The sequence below is a fragment of the Acinonyx jubatus genome, chromosome X (assembly GCF_027475565.1).
Source record: "Acinonyx jubatus isolate Ajub_Pintada_27869175 chromosome X, VMU_Ajub_asm_v1.0, whole genome shotgun sequence".
Taxonomy (NCBI): Eukaryota; Metazoa; Chordata; class Mammalia; order Carnivora; family Felidae; genus Acinonyx; species Acinonyx jubatus.
The window spans coordinates 49,680,538-49,697,542 of NC_069389.1; the positions used below are offsets into that span (position 1 = coordinate 49,680,538).

Here is a 17,005-nt window from a genome sequence, read left to right on the forward strand (position 1 = left end):
GTTGAGCCTCAGACAACAGAGCTCAGCTTGGTGGGAAACAAAGGCGCTCACCAGTGCCATCTTCCTCGCCCATCCCCCAGCCAAAATCCCAAAGGGAACCAGTTCCTGTCAGGGAACATGCTTGAACCGCGCCAACACCCAAGGCTATGCTTCTGCGGATCCATCCCTCCAGCGGGTCTGACTCATTCCTGGTGCCACAGGGCCCCTCCCAAAGCGGATCACCGAAGGAAAAGCAAGCTGAGCCTGCCCCTCCCGCCCCTGTGCACCTTGCCGATCCACCCCAGCTAATATGCCAGATCCCCAGCACCACAAGCCTGGCTGTGTGCAAGTAGCCCAGACAGGCCACGCCACCCCACAGTGAATCCCGCCCCTAGGAGAGGGGAAGAGAAGGTGCACACCAGTCTGACTGTGGCCCCAGCGGTGGGCTGGGGGCAGACATCAGGTCTGACTGTGGCCCTGCCCACCAATGCAAGTTATTCAAGACAGCACAGGGGAAGTGCCCCGCAGTTCGCCACGACTACAGGGACTATCCAAAATGACGAAACAGAAGAATTCCCCTCAAAAGAATCTCCAGGAAATAACGACAGCTAATGAATTGATCAAAAAGGATTTAAAAATATAACAGAAAGTGAATTTAGAATAATAGTCATAAAATTAATCGCTGGGCTTGAAAACAGTATACAGGGCAGCAGAGACTCTATTGCTACAGAGATCAAGGGACTAAGGAACAGCCAGGAGGAGCTAAAAAATGTGATCAATGAGCTGCAAAATAATATGGAGACAACCACAGCTCGGATTGAAGAGGCAGAGGAGAGAATAGGTGAATCGGAAGATAAAATTATGGAAAAAGAGGAAGCTGAGAAAAAGACAGATAAAAAAAATCCAGGAGTATGAGGGGAAAATTAGAGAACTAAGTGATGCACTAAAGAGAAATAATCTATGCATAATTGGTATTCCAGAGGAGGAAGAAAGAGGGAAAGGTGCTGAAGGTGTACTTGAAGAAATAATAGCTGAGACCTTCCCTGATCTGGGGAAGGAAAAAGGCATTGAAATCCAAGAGGCACAGAGAATTCCCTTCAGACATAACTTGAATCGATCTTCTGCATGACATAGCATAGTGAAACTGGCAAAATACAAGGATAAAGAGAAAATTCTGAAAACAGCTAGGGATAAACGTGCTCTAACATATACCGGGAGACTGATAAGACTCCTGACATATCTATCTACTGAAACTTGGCAGACCAGAAAGGAATGGCAGGAAATCTTCAATGTGATGAACAGAAAAAATATGCAGCCGAGAATCCTTTATCCAGCAAATCTGTCATTTAGAATAGAAGGAGAGATAAAGGTCTTCCCAAACAAACAAAAACTGAAATAATTCATCACCACTAAACCAGTCCTAGAAGAGATCCTAAGGAGGATCCTGTGAGACAAAGTACCAGAGACATTGCTACAAGCATGAAACCTACAGACATAACAATGACTCTAAACTCATATCTTTCTATAATAACGCTGAATGAAAATGGACTAAATGCACAAACCAAAAGACATAGGGTATCAGAATGGATAAAAAAAACAAGACCCATCTATTTGCTGTTTACAAGAGCCTCATTTTAGACCTGAGGACACCTTCAGATTGAAAGTGAGGGGATGAAGAACTATTTATCATGCTACTGGAAGTCAAAAGAAAGCTGGAGTAGCCATACTTATATCAGACAAACTAGACTTTAAATTAAAGGCTGTAACAAGAGATGAAGAAGGGCATTATATAATAATTACAGGGTCTATCCATCAGGAAGAGCTAACAATTATAAATGTCTATGCACCGAATACAGAAGCCCACAAATGTATACAACAATTACTCACAAACATAAGCAACCTTATTCATGAGAATGTGATAATTGCAGGAGACTTTAACAGCCCACTTAAAGAAATGGATACATCATTTAGACACACAGTCAATAAAGAAACAAGGGCCCTGAATGATACATTGGATCAGAAGGACTTGACAGATACATTTAGAACTCTCCATACCAAAGCAATAGAATATACTTTCTTCTCGAGTGCACATGGAACTTTCTCCAAGATAGATCACATACTGGCTCACATAACAGCCCTTCTTCATAAGTATACAAGAATTGAGATCATACCATGCATACTTTCAGACCACAATGCTATGAAGCTTGAAATCAACCATAGGAAAAAGTCTGGAAAACCTCCAAAAGCATGGAGGTTAAAGAACACCCTACTAAAGAATGAATGGGTCAACCAGGCAATTAGAGAAGACATTAAAAAATATATGGAAAAAAACGAAAATGAAAATACAGCAATCCAAACGCTTTGGGATGCAGCGAAGGCAGTCCTGAGAGGAAAATACATTGCAATCCAGGCCTATCTCAAGAAACAAGAAAAATCCCAAATACAAAATCTAACAGCACACCTAAAGGAAATAGAAGCAGAACAGCAAAGACACCCCAAACCCACCAGAAGAAGAGAAATAATAAGGATTAGAGCAGAAATAAACAATATAGAATCTAAAAAAAAAAAAAACTGTAGAGCAGATCAATGAAACCAAGAGTTGGATTTTGAAAAAATAAACAAAATTTATACACCTCTAACCAGGCTTCTCAAAAAGAAAAGGGAGATGACCCAAATAGATAAAATCATGAATGAAAATGGAATTATTACAACCATTCCCTCAGAAATACAAGCAATTATCAGGGAATACTATGAAAAACTATATGCCAACAACTGGACAACCTGGAAGAAATGGACAAATTCCTAAACACCCACACACTTCCAAAACTCAAACAGGAGGAAATAGAAAGCTTGAACAGACCCATAACCAGCGAAGAAATTGAATCAGTTATCAAGAATCTCCCAACAAATAAGAGTCCAGGACCAGATGGCTTCCCAGGGGAGTTCTACCAGACGTTTAAAGCAGAGATAATACCTATCCTTCTCAAGCTATTCCAAGAAATAGAAAGGGAAGGAAAACTTCCAGACTCATTCTATGAAGCCAGTATTACTTTGATTCCCAAACCTGACAGAGACCCAGTAAAAAAAAGAGAACTACAGGCCAATATCCCTGATGAATAGGGATGCAAAAATTCTCAATAAGATACTAGCAAATCAAATTCCACAGAATATAAAAAGAATTATTCACCATGATCAAGTGGGATTCATTCCTGGGATGCAGGGCTGGTTCAACATTTGCAAATCAATCAATATGATACATCACATTAATAAAAGAAAAGATAAGAACCATATGATCCTGTCAATCGATGCAGAAAAGGCCTTTGACAAAATTCAGCATCCTTTCTTAGTAAAAACCCTCAAGAAAGTCAGGATTGAAGGAACATACTTAAACATCATAAAAGCCATTTATGAAAAGCCCACCGCTAACATTATCCTCAATGGGGAAAAACTGAGAGCTTTTTCCCTGAGACCAGGAACACGACAGGGATATGCACTCTCACCACTGGTGTTTAACATAGTGTTGGAAGTGCTAGCATCAGCAATCAGACAACAAAAGGAAATCAAAGGCATCAAAATTGGCAAAGATGAAGTTAAGCTTTCACTTTTTTCAGATGACATGATATTATACATGGAAAATCCGATAGACTCCACCAGAAGTCTGCTAGAACTGATACATGAATTTAGCAAAGTTGCAGGATACAAAATCAATGTACAGAAATCAGTTGCATTCTTATACACTAACAATGAAGCAACAGAAAGACAAATAAAGAAACTGATCCCATTCACAATTGCACCAAGAAACATAAAATACCTAGGAATCAATCTAACCAAAGATGTACAAGATCTGTATCCTGAAAACTATAGAAAGCTTATGAAGGAAATTGAAGAAGATATAAAGAAATGGAAAAACATTCCACGCTCATGGATTGGAAGAATAAATATTGTCAAAATTTCAATACTACCCAAAGCTATCTACACATTCAATGCAATCCCAATCAAAATTGCACCAGCATTCTTCTCAAAGCTAGAACAAGCAATCCTCAAATTCATATGGAACCAGAAAAGGCCCCAGATAGCCAAAGTAATTTTGAAGAGGAAGACCAAAGCAGGAGGCATCACAATCCCAGACTTTAGCCTCTACTACAAAGCTGTACTCATCAAGACAGCATGGTATTGGCACAAAAACAGACACATTGACCAATGGAATAGAATATAAACCCCAGAACTAGACCCACAAACATATGGCCAACTAATCTTTCACAAACCAAGAAAGAATATCCAATGGAAAAAAGACAGTCTCTTTAACAAATGGTGCTGGGAGAACTGGACAGCAACATGCAGAAGGTTGAAACTAGACCACTTTCTCACACCATTCACAAAAATGAACTCAAAATGGATAAAGGACCTGAATGTGAGACAGGAAATCATCAAAACCCTAGAGGGGAAAACAGGAAAAGACCTCTCTGACCTCAGCCATAGCAATTTCTTACTTGACACATCCCCAAAGGCAAGGGAATTAAAAGCAAAAATGAATTACTGGGACCTTATGAAGATAAAAAGCTTCTGCACAGCAAAGGAAACAACCAACAAAACTAAAAGGGAACCAACGGAATGGGAAAAGATATTTGCAAATGACATATTGGACAAAGGGCTAGGATCCAAAATCTATAAAGAGCTCACCAAAGTCCACGCACAAAAAACAAATAACCCAGTGAAGAAATGGGCACAAAACATTAATAGACACTTCTCTAAAGAGGACATCCGGATGGCCAACAGGCACATGAAAAGATGCTCAACGTCACTCCTCATCAGGGAAATACAAATCAAAACCATACTCAGATATTACCTCACACCAGTCAGAGTGGCCAAAATGAACAAATCAGGAGACTATAGATGCTGGAGAGGATGTGGAGAAACGGGAACCTTCTTGCACTGTTGGTGGGAATACAAATTGGTGCAGCCACTCTGGAAAGAAGTGTGGAGGTTCCTCAGAAAATTAAGAATAGACCTACCCTATGACCCAGCAATAGCACTGCTAGGAATTTACCCAAGGGATACAGGAGTACTGATGCATAGGTGCACTTGTATCCCAATGTTTATAGCAGCACTCTCAACAATAGCCAAATTATGGAAAGAGCCTAAATGTCCATCACCTGATGAATGGATAAAGAAATTGTGGTTTATATACACAATGGAGTACTACATGGCAATGAGAAAGAACGAAATATGGCCCTTTGTAGCAACGTGGAAGGAACTGGAGAGTGTGATGCTAAGTGAAATAAGCCATACAGAGAAAGACAGATACCATATGGTTTCACTCTTATGTGGATCCTGAGAAACTTAATAGAAACCCATGGAGGAGGGGAAGGAAAAAACAAAAAAAAAGAGGTTAGAGTGGGAGAGAGCCAAAGCATAAGAGACTGTTAAAAACTGAGAAAAAACTGAGGGTTGATGGGGGGTGGGAGGGAGGGGAGGGTGGGTGATGGGTATTGAGGAGGGCACCTTTTGGGATGAGCACTGGGTGTTGTATGGAAACCAATTTGACAATAAATTTCATATATTGAAAAAAAAAAGCAAAAATGAACTATTGGGACCTCATGAATATAAAAAGCTTCTGCACAGTAAAGGAAACAATCAACAAAATTAAAAGGCAACCAACGGAATGGGAAAAGATATTTGCAAATGACATATTGGACAAAGGGCTAGTGTCCCCAAACTGCACACCCGAAAAACAAATAATCCAGTGAAGAAATGGGCAGAAAACATGAATAGACACTTCTCTAAAGAAGACATCCAGATGGCCAACAAGCATATGAAAAGATGCTCAACGTCGCTCCTCATCAGGGAAATACAAATCAAAACCACATTCAGATATCACCTCACGCCAGTCAGAGTGGCCAAAATGAACAAATCAGGAGACTATAGATGCTGGAGAGGATGTGGAGAAACAGGAACCCTCTTGCACTGTTGGTGGGAATGCAAAGTGGTGCATCTGCTCTGGAAAACAGTGTGGAGGTTCCTCCAAAAATTAAAAATAGACCTACCCTATGACCCAGCAGTAGTACTGCTAGGAATTTACCCAAGGGATACGGGAGTGCTGATGCATAGGGGCACTTGTACCCCAATGTTTATAGCAGCACTCTCAACAGTAGCCAAATTATGGAAAGAGCCTAAATGTCCATCACCTGATGAATGGATAAAGAAATTGTGTTTTTTATAAGCAATGGAGTACTACGTGGCAATAAGAAAGAATGAAATATGGCCCTTTGTAGCAACGTGGATGGAACTGGAGAGTGTTATGCTAAGTGAAATAAGCCATACAGAGAAAGACAGATAACATATGTGTTCACTCTTATGTGGATCCTGAGAAACTTAACAGGAACCCAGGGGGCAGGGGAAGAAAAAAAAAGAGGTTAGAGTGGGAGAAAGCCAAAGCATAAGAGACTCTTAAAAACTGAGAACAAACTGAGGGCTGATGGGGGGTGGGATGGAGGGGAGGGTGGGTGTGGGTATTGAGGGCACCTTTTGGGATGAGCACTGGGTGTTGTATGGAAACCAATTTGACAATAAATTTCGTATATTAGAAAACAAACAAAAAAATAATAAAATAAAATAAAATAAAATAAAATAAAGTAAAATAAAATAAAATAAAATAAAATAAAATATAAAATAAAATCAGGAAAGACCAGATTTTGCCTAAAGTTAAAATTGTTAAAGAAGTAGTGGTCACTTAGAATAGCCAAGATAGGAAGATGTTTGGTCAGGTTTGTAGTTTGGACAGTGTTCATTATTTCTGTTGAGACATGATTATAAATTATTGTTTTGTTGTCAAAATAAATAAATAAGTACATAAATAAATAAATAAATAATCTGCCTAATACATAATGAACAATACTGCTTTTAGCTTCTACAACCTGAGCCCTCAAATCAGATAAGTTATGACGAAGACCACAACAACATATTTAGCATTTCTGTCAGGTTGCAGAACATACTATATAGCTAAGCAAACTGTTTACATAATACGTACCAGGTGGCCTATAGACTATTCTGTTTTTGATAGGATTAATGGCTGGATGGCTTCTGGGGTGGGATGCAGGTTTTTGCTGAAGATGTACAGAGGTGCTTGATGGTCATCAGGGGATGAAAATATGCCAGATAAGAAAAACACTATTATGAATATTTTTTAAATCCCAAGAATTGGGGGCTCTTGTGTGGCTCAGTTGGTTAAGCATCCAAATCCAGCTCAGGTCATGATCTCATGGTTCATGGGTTCAAGCCCCACATCAGGCTCTGTGCTGACAGCTCAGAGCCTAGAATCTGCTTTAGATTCTGTGTCTCCTTCTGTCTCTCACCCTCCCCCACACGTGCTCTTTCTCTGTCTCAAAATGAATAAGTGTTTTAAAAAAGTATGTTAAAAAATCCAATAATTGATTTTTCTTTCCCCTGTGACTTAATAGTTCATATCTGCATTATTTCAGCTCTAATCTGGGTGTTGCTATCACCCATAACTAAATAATGTCATTTCTGAGCAGAATAGTTAATGAATTCAAGTGATGATGGCTCTAAATGTACTGAAAGGGAGTATGTAAATATCATCTTTTCATGACATGACCACTTTTTCCCTAGTTAGTTCATGTAATTTCTGAGTCATTGGGAACTGGCTTCCTTCAATGTCCCATTGTGCCATCCTTTTTTCACTTTAATAAAATGAAAGGTCTATGGTTGGTTTCAGCCACACCTGACAAACACAAAACTCAGCTGGACTGACTTGTTTTTGAAAGATCAGCCTATATGAGGTTAAGGCTCAGCATGAGCAGGATAGATCACCTGATCTAGAGGCCAATATGTACTTTGGTCACAAGCCAACTCATATCTGCCAGGCCCTAAAAGTTTGGAAAACCCAGATAAGCTTCCCAAGTTATGAAGGAGATTTTTTTCATTCATTATAGACTAATAACAAAGGACAACACCTTTCTGTACTTCTTCCAAAGAAGTTACAAGGTGACCTTAGCTATAACAGTGAACAATCAAACATATATGAAGCAAGGGGATTTACTTGCTTGGTCTGAACCTTAGCAATGGACTCTTCTGATATGAAACTTCAGCCACTAGCTCAACCTAATGGGTCCAGGAGAAAATGAAGTGAGACCCAGATACTGCCTGAAAGTTCATGATGCTAAGAGTTTGGTCTTGTAGAAGAAATAAGTCCTTTAGAGAAAATGCAGCCAAATAGGTCAAGGATTACACAGATCACAGAGAAGACATGTTTCTGGACCACCAACCCATCATGATCCTGTTGGCTAGAGAATTCTCTCACCCAGAGCACCTCCCAATCTGATAAACATCATCTTGAATGTCCAAAACATTGGAAATAGGAGTTAATGTCAAGTTGTTCTGGGATCTTTTGGCCTCCAACCCATTAGGCCAGTTCTCATAGACCTCCTGCTCAGAATCACCCCAGAGTGTTTTTTTTTTACTTTATTTTTTTAATGTTACTTTATTTTATTTTAGAAAGAGGGTGAGCATGTGAGCAGGGGAGAGGGGCAGAGGCAGAGCAAGACAGAATCTTAAGCAGGCTCCACACTCAGTGCAGAGCCTGACACAGGGCTCAATCCCATGACCTTGGGATCATGACCTGAGCCAAAATCAAGAATCAGACATTCAACCATAATAGCCACCCAGGCACCCCTCATCCTAGAATTTTTTAAAAAACAGCCAGAGTGAACTTGAATATCATATTGAGACCAAGTATCTTAAACTTACTAGAGCCAGCGTTTGAAATACAAGAATTTCCTCTTACTGCACTGGATCATTTGAAAGAAACCAGAGTCTCTGAAACTTTGTCCCTGACTTCCCCTTCTTGTATTAGATTCCAGGCAGGCTGAGGGATTACAGTAGTTTGTCCAGGATGGTTTTCCCAGCCTTGAGAGGCTATTTTCACCTGCTCCGTTGCATCTCTTCTCCCACCCATGCCCTGACCTTCAGCCCTGGGGCCAACAGTGGCCCTAATGGAAAATCTCTCTATGCTATAGTCTAGAAGCAATGTCTAAGAGCTGTGCTCAATCTATCCAAGTTAGACTCTAATATTCTAAAAAAAAAAATTATTAGTAAAACAAAAAATGACTCAGAAATGCTGTCGCTATGAGTTGAGTAAGAAGCATACCATTCCAAACTGGAGGTTACCCTGACCCTTATCTGTTTCTTGAGTCACCTTGAGCTCCATCTACAAAATTCCTACCCTGGGCACTGTGACCATCTTCTTGGACTTATATGGGTACTAAGTTCCAGCCACCCATTTGAGTCTCTTCATTGCCTTCAAACCTTAAGAGATGGTGAAGGCAAGCCTAGGGAAGAGGCAGGGGGCTCAAAGAGCCCCCAATCCCTGAGGTCACCTAGACCTATCTAGGGCTCTGCACCTGGGTTCTTGAATTTCTTCATGTGGTTCTACTGGGACCAGCCCTGGGATCCTTAATTTTTCCTGAATTGTGACCTAAAGGCCAGTCTTGGAGTTTCCTGAGAAGGAGTGGAGGTAGGGCTCCTCTAAGTTTACAAAAGGGGAGGGGGGAGAATGAAGAATCTGTCCTCCATGCCTCCCACATGCATAGTTCTATACTCATCAGCACCACAGCCAGAGGGTGGGTGGGCAAGGCAGAGAGAAGGGAAAGTCATTTTTTATCCATTTGACAGATGTCGTGTTAAAATATTGTAGGGGAAGGAGGGCTGTAGGTGGGGGGAGGAGCAGAGAAGGAGATAGGTTGGAACTAATGGTTCTAATGTCATCTTTAAATGTGGCCATCTGCTCTAAGGTGGTGAGAACAGGAACAACATTTAGTTAGGAGCACTTTGACTTGCTCCTATATCTGGAGAACAGAAAGAAAAAAATAAATATATTTCAATCAATTTAAACACTTTTAAGTCTGCTAAGCATGCCCACCCAGGACAAAGCCTTGCAAATGCTTTGAGCCTTTCCAAAGAGAATGTAGGGGAGTCCTTACAACACAAAGAGGAAATCTGTGCTTAAAGAGACCATCAGAAAGTAGAAGATGGTTTCTAGTGGCTTATTGATTTCCCTCTTCCTGTTGGCTCACAGTGAGAGAAAAGACATTGGTCAAGGCATTAAGCAGTAGCTCTGGTCCCTATCAGCAGTAGTCCCTATTGAGGGGTTGGCCATGTTTCTCCTAACAAAGTCTAGCACAATCCTGTGCTCTCAGTAGACATGGTAAATAGTGGATGAGCAGACAGTGGCGGTGTTCTGTGAGTAGTCACTGGATCAGGCCTTGGGGGACACAAACTGGCTGAGATGGAGTTGACTTACCTTCAGAAGAATGCATCATCTAAACTTAGGCTGTCTGAGAGGGCACAAGATCAGCACATTCAGACCCACCCTCAGGGCCTAGGAGGGATGGCATTGGGTCTTTGTCCCAATGGAAAAGTGGTTGTGCTTGTAACAACAGAACTTCAAGTAGGTCAGCCAGGCTTACGTAAGACAGCTTCTGCCTGTCTGGGCTAGGTGAAGGAGGTGGGGGTGGAGAAGGGAAGGCCCAGGGCAACTGACTGAGGGACAAAGCATCCAGTGTGATGCTAGAACTTGAACATAATCTTCTTGACTCTGTCTCAGGTTCAAGAGCCTGGCAGTGGATTCTTATGCTCAGAGAAGATCTGGATTGGAGATTCTTAAGAACCGGCACACCTAGTTCAGCCTAACAATTTAAAGATAAGAAAACTGAAGTTCCAGTGAAGAGGTTACCTAACATCTAAAGCTAGTCAGCAGCAGAGCCAAAATTAGAAACCAAGCCTACAGTATTTTAGAAAGATGGTTGTTAGTTGTTTTTGGTTAAAAAAACATCAATTGGTTAAAAAATTAATATCTACCCCAGTATCTAAATACTAATGTAGTACTAATGCAGTATGTGTTTTATAAACATTTACACAAAAATGGAAATTAATTGATAATGAGATTAGCAATTTAACATATAAAGAACTTCCAGTGTTTTCTCCCTCAGCTTCACTTTGGAGATCACTGTTTTACATATTTTCTGGTACTCTTTCCTCCCTCTGCTCTACAGATATCATCCCTTCAGTACTACAACCAGCACTGCCTCTCCTATCCCTCAGGACCCCAGACAAGTCTGACCCTGGAAATTAAGAACACCTCACTATGAAGGCTAAATGCAGACATTACCAGAATATCTCTCATCACCAAACGTCTTTGCTAAAGAATCTCAAATTCGAATTCACACTAAAATGCACAGTGCAAAAAAACAAAAAAACAAAAAAACAAAAACAAAACAACAATGGGATGGGAAGAAGAGACTCCAGGCCTGGCTTAGTTACTGATTTGTGGTATGAACTTGGGCAGATCTAGCTCCTCTCTGAGCTAGTTGAACTGGGTTATCTCAAATGGAAAGTTGGGGTCACTTTTGAAAGATGCTGCTGCCTTGCTTCTAAAAGCAGGTTTTGACAAGAGACAGAGGGGAGTTAAAGGCGACAGAGGGGAGGCAAAGAAAACATGGAAACAAGGAAGTCAGAAGAGGTATGTAGTCTGATAAAAAATGTCAAAAGACAAAACTTGACTATTTTGAATTTTTGCCATGGTCTACATACACCCAAAATAGAACTCCAGTCCAAGGATGGTATTTAGGTTCCACTGCCAGAAGAAAGGGCACTGCCTTCTCCACCCAGTTCAGTCCACTGGGTTCAAGCCATTCAAGGTAGTTCTACGAAAAGAGTAAGTAGCACCACTTCCATGTTCTTAGCACATCACAGTTTCTAAGTTGTTTTCACATTCATGAGCTCACTGAATGAAGCTAAGTTGCTTTCACATTCATGATCTCCCAGAAACTCTGGAAGATAAGCCAAGTAGGAATAAGACCTTACATTTTAAAAATGAGAAAATAGGCTTGGACAAAGGAAGTCACTCAGTTATCCCAGGAGCAGAGGCCAGAAGAGAACTCAGATCTTCTGACTCACAGTCCAATGTTTTTCCTCTAATAATAAAAAAAATGGCTAACATTTACTGAGTGCATACTATATGTCAAAGGCAAATCTAAGTTTTTACATATACTTATTTGATCCCCATTTTAAAAATGAAGAAACCAAGGTTCAAATAGTTGAAGTGATTGTTGAAGGTCACACAGCTAGAACCAAAACCCAAATAGTTTCATTCTAGAACCAGTGATCTTAACCTCTGCTCTCCATAGCACATCCTCATGCCCCACAGGTTCAAAGAACATCCAAAGTATAGCAAGGCATAGAACAGTGGGTATATAACCATTAAAAAAAGAAAAATGAGGGGCACCTGGGTGGCTCAGTCGGTTAAGCGTCCAACTTCAGCCCAGGTCATGATCTCACAGTTCGTGAGTTTGAGCCCCGCATCAGGTTCTGTACTGACAGCTTGTAGCCTGGAGCCTGCTTCGGATTCTGTCTCTCTCTCTTTCTCTCTGCCCCTCCCCAGCTCATGCTCACACTCTGTCTCTGTCAAAAATAAATAAACTTAAAAAAATGAATATATCCATATATATTTATATATCCATAGAACATTTCTCTGGAAGGACCCACTGGTGACCTCTGCAGAGGCAGCCACATGGCTGGAAGGGAGCAGCAGGAGGGAGATTTTTCACTGTGCATCCTCTTATATTGTTCAGATTTTGACCATGTGGATGTATTTCCTATTAAAAAATAAAATAATTTTAAAATAAGGTGTCTAGGGTCAAGGGATCTGGGGAAACTGTGTGGCTGCTTCTTGGCAGGGCTTCAGCAGCTAACTCTTCCCTATACACTCTTTGGGCTCTCAAACTTGAAGAACAGAAGGTGTCTCTCTCCTTTTTTCCTCCAGTTTCCCCACTCCAGAAACTGTCTAATCCCCCAGACAGGGAAGTACCATAGTCATCCTACAGATTTTAGCAGCACAAATGAAAAACACTTTCATTTAGGCTCCCACAGCCAATCAGAGGCCATAGAAAGTAACATATTCACAGCAGGACAGCTGAAGAAAGACACAAAAGGCCATCTGCCCTGATGCCTAGCACCCAAGGCATGACTTGCACAGATTATCTCATTGCCTTCCTGTTACCACTCAGTTTCAATGTATCTCTCTTAGGTTCAGAAAGGCAAAAATATACAAGGTAGAAGGCCTCCTAGAAAATCTGGCCCAGCTTAAGAGTCTATGATATACAAGGAAGAACACATTAAGTGAGAAAAAGTCAGCCCAGCTGAAATTTAATGTCCACATCAAGGCCAGGTGAGAATCAGCCAAGATGGTCTCAAGGGACTCTTCCAGCTTTGATTCTTGAATAACCACTATCTTATCCTTCAAGAGTTGGCAAAATACTCCACAGACTAAGGCCCTCAAACATTATATTCTTAGATACATTTCTACCTAAACCCTTATGCAGGTCAGCCACACAAAGCTTCTGTACCCAGGAAGCTATGATGAGGTGGGGGTTGATCAAGTGCCTTCAGGGACCCTTCTCTGAAGTAGCTTAAATGGGCAGCACAATTCCCTATCACAACAGTTTAGCATCTTCTCCAACACTGCACTGCTTCCAACATGCAGGATAGCAGTAGGACTTAAATTGCTGTAGAAGGGATGAAAGATCAGTGAATGTGCCTCTCATGGGCAAGCAGGATACTTCTGGTGAAGGCCAGGCCCCAGATAGCCCCCCTTCCTTGTTCTGTGTCAGAAACAAATCAAGTTTTTAAATTATGTTAACTTAAGCTGCCATGGGCAGCTTTCTTTAGCACCGGATTTCTGGCTGGTAGCTTGGAACTACATATAGAAAGAACACTAAACAGAGTCTGAAGGCATGGATCCACCACTGCCTAATTATATAGCCTCAGGCTGGTCTCTCCCTCCACTGTGCTTCAGTATCCACATCTGTAAAATGGAGACAATACTGGCCTTAAAGGAAGGATAGGGGAAAGGAGTGAGAACTAAAATGAAAACTAGCTCCTGAATTACCTCTAAACTACCTGTAATAATGACCTGGATGAACTCTTAAGAATCCAAACAGCAGCAAAACATGTTCAACATTTTATGAGACACATTTCACATCCTTTGCCATGATGAATTCTTGTACCCAACAATCCTGAGATTTATAGTTAAGCCTACTTTACAGATCAAAAAACTGAGGCTTGGAAGACCTTTGGCCACAATGTATAATGGCAAGAAGAAATCTGAACTTGAGCCTATGTAGTCTAGTTCCTGACCCATCCCCTTCAACAAAGCAGGTGAAATGGTCCTGAGCACAAAATGGAATAAGGCACTCTTCTTGGGGTCAGCATTCCAGGTTGCTTCCTCTGGCAGATGGCAGGTATAGGTCTGACTTTGCTTTTCCTAGATTAGGAAGAAGTCCTTGCTCCTGATGTCCTCCACTTTTCCTTGCTGCCTAGGGTTCTGAAGAGGCAAAACTGTATAATGTTGCAAACCTTTCTGAGAAAGGATTGACCTAGCACTGAAAAAAATCTGTAAGGTTGAGGGTGACCCCAGTATGACTTTGATCAACCTGACACCATGAGGTTTCCTCTCCCTGACCCCCTTTTCTTTCTATGGCTACTGTGATAGGAGTCAGGCCTGGTTGTTGATGGGCATTGAAAGTAGCTTAGGGATGGAAGTACAGATTCATGGGTGAAGAATTAGTACGTCTGCAAAGCATTTTCTCAACTTTTAGTCTGAGTTCTTGCCAGCATCTGAGGGATATACTGGCTATTTTGCCTACAGACTAAAGAAGACCCAGACAGAGGAGGGAACCCCGACTGAGGTACACCCTAAGTTTCAAAACAGTGACTGGAATTCATGTTTCTTGATCTCAAATGCAAAGTTGAGAAACAAGCATAGGCCTGTCATAGTCAAGAGTATCCCACTCAGGGTAAGGTTGCTGCTGCAGGGCAGACCTGGCACACTCTAGCTACCTGTCTCTCTGCTTAATACCTTCAATCAACACTGAGTCTAGGGTTCTCTCCTTCCAGCTCCAGCCTTTGGTTACTAAAGGCCAGAAAGGCCTCCCTAGGACATCCCGACCTGATTTCCAGGTTGAGAAATTCTAAAAAGAGCAGGTCCTCATTAGTGGGGCCAGATGGCTCAAGCTGTTGTGCCTAGGGGCAGGGTTGTGGTCATTAAGAATGTGGCTATTGAAGTGGCCTGAGGTGATCTCTAAAAATGGTTCCTATTCACTTGACCCAGAAAATCCTACAAAATCATGCAAAGCAAGAGGTTCAAATCTTCATGGTTACTTCAAGAACACACATGAAACTGCCCAGGCCATCAAGAGTATGCATATGTGAAATGCCACTAAGTATGTGAACGATGTCACTTTGCAGAAGCAATGTGTGCCATTCCATTGCTACAATGGTGAAGTAGGTAAGTGTGTCCAGGCCAAATAGTGCAATGGGACACAGGGCCAGTGGCCCAAAAATAGTGCTGAATCTTTACTTCACATGCTGAAAACTGCAGAGAGTAATGCTGAACTTAAGGGTTTAGATGCAGATTGTCTGGTCATTGAACACACCCAGGTGAACAAAGTCCCCAAGATGCAGCATAGAACTTACAGGGCTCACAGTTGGACTAACCCATAAATGAGGTCTCCCTGCCACATCGAGATTATCCTTACTGAGAAAGAGCAGATTGTTCCTAAACCAGAAGAGGAGGTTGCACAGAAGAAAAAGATATCCCAGGAGAAACTGAAGAAACAAAAAGTTATAGCCCAGGAGTAAATTCTGAATAAAATGCAAATAAAAGTTTTTTAAAAAGGAGAAGAAAATGGCTGTTCTCTCTACCCACCACTGACCCAGAAGAGGCTGGGTCTTACACATACTGCTACTTCTCCTCACATCCTCCCACCTACAATTTAGATATACTTGTTGGGGTCCAAGTTGTTACTTCGTTCCCAAGAAAAATGAACTGTAATATTCAGTTACTTTAGGTTGTCTAGGACATTCTTTCACAATCATATCATTCCATAATTGTTTGGAAGTGATCGGTGGATGGAGGAGCAGGTTCAAGCTTTCTGCACTGATTAGTGCCAATTTATCTTCTCCATTCTTCTCCATCTGCCTATTAACACAACATCTGAGGGCTCAGTTGCAAATTTTGTTTGCATTGAAGAGACTGCTATAACACATGCCATCTTGAGTATCCATTTTATCCTTGAGCTCACTGCCCTCTGAAGTCTGATTTCAGGGATAAAGGAAGGGAGGGCCAGAGCAAACTGATAAAGGCCCACCAGGTGGGGCCAGCACTGGGATGTGCCCACTTGGAAAGCTGGGACAACTAGTTGGTTCTAAGGGTAGCATGTGTTCTGGATCAGAGTGTGCCCCATAGGGGTGTATGGGGCATGTGAGTGTGCCCCATAGGTGTGTTAAAATGTATCTCATTGGGGGAGGGTGATTCATGCAGGCAAGTTCTTAAAAGTATGTATTTTAGGGATAGGAGTGTATTTTCTGGGGGTAGGAGTATATCTGAACATGCATTTCAGTGTGCCCTATGTGTATTTGGGTGTGCAGTCATACCTTATATGCATGCACATGTGTCCACACATACAAATTTGCATAAGCATGCATCATATGTGCCTTTGTGTGTATACCCTGCCCGTACAGAGTAAGTCCAAATGTGAGTGTACCTCATGATAAACTGAATGTGTGTGTTCCAAGTGTGTCAATGTGAAAGTGTACTCCACACTTGTATCCCATGTGTATCCCAAATATACCTCACAAAAAGAAAACCTCCAAACTGAACATGAAAGGCGAAAGAATCTAGGACTACCCTTCATGCATCCCTGGATGATATAATATTTGAGTGGACATACCATAGGTCAAAATAGATGTATCTGAAATGTCAATCAGTAGTTCAATACCAACCTAGCCAGAATTATCTAGTGGCATCTGCCTGGTTTTATCTGCTATTGACTAACTTTTATAACAAGACCTAGATAGAAACAAAGTGCAGAAGGCATCTTTAGAACAATATCATTGCCAAAGGCCACTTGGTTGGTTGGTTGGTGAATTGATAACAGTTAACTCTACATTCTAA

The 17,005-nt window shown here is 41.3% G+C and overlaps 1 protein-coding gene and 1 pseudogene across 9 annotated transcripts in view; one reads left to right on the forward strand and one right to left on the reverse strand.

The window, feature by feature from the left end:
• The window catches only part of ARHGEF9 (Cdc42 guanine nucleotide exchange factor 9), a 193,883-nt gene that overhangs the window by 138,237 nt on the left and 38,641 nt on the right, over positions 1–17,005 (reverse strand). The gene's annotated exons all lie outside the window — the stretch shown is intronic.
• On the forward strand, positions 15,235–15,959 carry LOC106983168 (60S ribosomal protein L17-like; annotated as a pseudogene).